Here is a 2,500-nt window from a genome sequence, read left to right as displayed (position 1 = left end):
CCATCAGGTCCTCCCCAGGCTCGGATCCAGGGACGAGACCATCTTCAGGTTGGAAGTGGCGATCGGTGTGATGCCTTGCAGCACGGGGCCCCGCACCAAGAGCGGGGGGACGACCGGACAATGGAGATCCGGAAGAGCAGCCCGTCTTGGACCGCTTAGGCCGAGCTCCCATGGCCACATAGTCAGGATCACCAGGTCTGCCGGACGGCTCCACCGAAGAGAAGTCATTCTCCGGCGATGAGTTCTGCACCGCGCTGGAAGACTCCAGACGTGGCACCCTTGGACGCAGCAACCTGGAAGACTCTGGACATGGCACCCCCGGACGCAGCTCACTGGAAGACGACTGGTGTTGGGCTCCCCTGGCATCCTCCTCCAGCAGGTCACTGGTGGTAGCACACTGACTCGCCCTCAGCGAGGCCACGAGGTCTCGGTAAGTCTGTTGCTTCCGATGGGACTTGATGGATTCGAGAGAGCGTGAGGGAAAGAAGGAGCAGAGAACTTGGTTGATGTTGTAAACCGCTGTTCCGATCTGAGCTTCTCTACTCGCGAGGAGGTAAGTTTCCTCGTCGTTTCACCTTGGCTTAACTCTTTCCACGTTAATTTCCTCGTTGTACATTTCAGCATGGGCATGTCGCTGATGCAGCGACAGGCCACGTACACTGTTGAAGGCTCTCGAACACTGAGGGCATATGCTGAATGTAGACCGATTATTGGGTGCGTTAGAGTCACCCACAGCCATCGAAGAGAGCGAGAAACCATCCCCACCATTTGACTCCTGCACACAAGGTGTGCAGGCACCCCCACTATCCGGAAGGGGAGAGAGACGAAGAGAAGGAGAAGACGTTGCAGAGGTAGAGGGAAACAGAGTGTCCTGCGTAGGCGTCGCGCACTTGGTACCGTCGATACCCGTGTCCTGACGTCCAACACTGGCACTTGCACAAAGGTCACTTCTTGAAGCATTGTCACTGTCACAAGGCACACGGAGAAGTCCGTCTTGTGGACCATGCTGCTTGTGTGAAGCGTGGACCCTGAGACCACGAACGGATGCGAACTTCCTCGCGCATCCGGTGCAGCCAAACCAAAGCTGCACGGGCACATCCGACCCACCGCCACCCTCGTCTGGGGCGACCGCCGAAGCCTGACTTGGAGCGCCCGCCTCGCGGCGGGCACGTGGATTTGTTTTCTTTTGATTTTTCAGGCGAAGTTATTTCGGGCGAAGGGGTTGGCAACCCCAACACCCACAGTTTCTGGGGGCTGCCCAGGTTGCGATGTAACGCAGACGAGCGATAGGATGACAATCCTTACACTCTAGTACCCGCAAAGGGTACTACCAGAGCTCTCGTTGCAGAGAAGCAGCCAGGGTATTGCATCCCTTTCATCGGCGTACTCCACTGGCAGCGGACACCACGAGCAGGTGAGAGTTGGATTTCTGTGCAAGCAAGCAACTACGACGTCTCACCCCGAGGGGACGGCATGCAGGCCGACCCGACAAGAGAGTCATAGTTACTCCCGCCGTTTACCCGCGCTTTGATGAATCTCTTCACGTTGACATTCAGAGCACTGGGCAGAAATCACATTGCGTCAACACCGACCAGCGGCCATCGCAATGCTTTGTTTTAATTAGACAGTCGGATTCCCCCGGTCCGTGCCAGTTCTGAGTTGACTATTTTTTGCCGGCCGAAGCATAGCACTTTGGGCACGAAGCCCTCGGACGCCGCGCAGCTGAGGCTTTCCACAGGAAGGTCCCGACGCTGGTCCGGGCTTGGCCGCGCCGCGTCAACGGCGAGCCCCGCCCAGTCCCGGTGCAGTGCCGTTCCTGCTTCAGGTCCCCAGCCCGACCGGCTCAGTCCTCAGAGCCAATCCTTATCCCAAGGTTACGGATCCGTTTTGCCGACTTCCCTTACCTACATTGGTCCATCGACTAGAGGCTGTTCACCTTGGAGACCTGCTGCGGATGTGGGTACGGTCCGGCACGAAAATCACACTCCCTCACTCGGATTTTCAAGGGCCGACGCGAGCGCACCGGACAGCGCAAGAACCGCACTGCTCTACGGAGCCACCATCCCTATCTCGGGGCGAACCCATTCCAGGGACTGGATCTCCTTACAGAGAAAATAAAACTCTTCCCGGGGCTCGCATCGGCGTCTCCGAGCTGGTTTGCGTTACCGCACTGGGCCCCGAAGGACCAATCTCCGTGTCCGGGTTCGGGATTATTAACCCGATTCCCTTTCGGTCACTGCGGGGCTCTCTCCACTGCAAAAAAGTGCTCCCGCTTCGGAAAGAACTTCTCCTTTCCCTTAGGACCGACTGACCCATGTTCAACTGCTGTTCACATGGAACCCTTCTCCACTTCAGACCTCAAGGTTCTCACTTGAGTATTTGCTACTACCACCAAGATCTGCACCAGCGGCGGCTCCAGGCGGGCTTACGCCCGACACCTTCAACGCTCACCGCAGCGGCCCTCCTACTCGCTGCAGCTTAGCACCCCCTTGTTTGCGTG

At 57.8% G+C, this 2,500-nt stretch overlaps 1 pseudogene; it reads right to left on the bottom strand.

The window, feature by feature from the left end:
- Positions 1-2,500, bottom strand: part of LOC120850381 — an 8,527-nt pseudogene that overhangs the window by 4,341 nt on the left and 1,686 nt on the right.

The sequence above is a fragment of the Ixodes scapularis genome, unplaced genomic scaffold, assembly GCF_016920785.2.
Source record: "Ixodes scapularis isolate PalLabHiFi unplaced genomic scaffold, ASM1692078v2 ptg000317l_1__unscaffolded, whole genome shotgun sequence".
Lineage (NCBI taxonomy): Eukaryota > Metazoa > Arthropoda > Arachnida > Ixodida > Ixodidae > Ixodes > Ixodes scapularis.
This window is presented reverse-complemented; position numbering and strand designations above follow the sequence as displayed.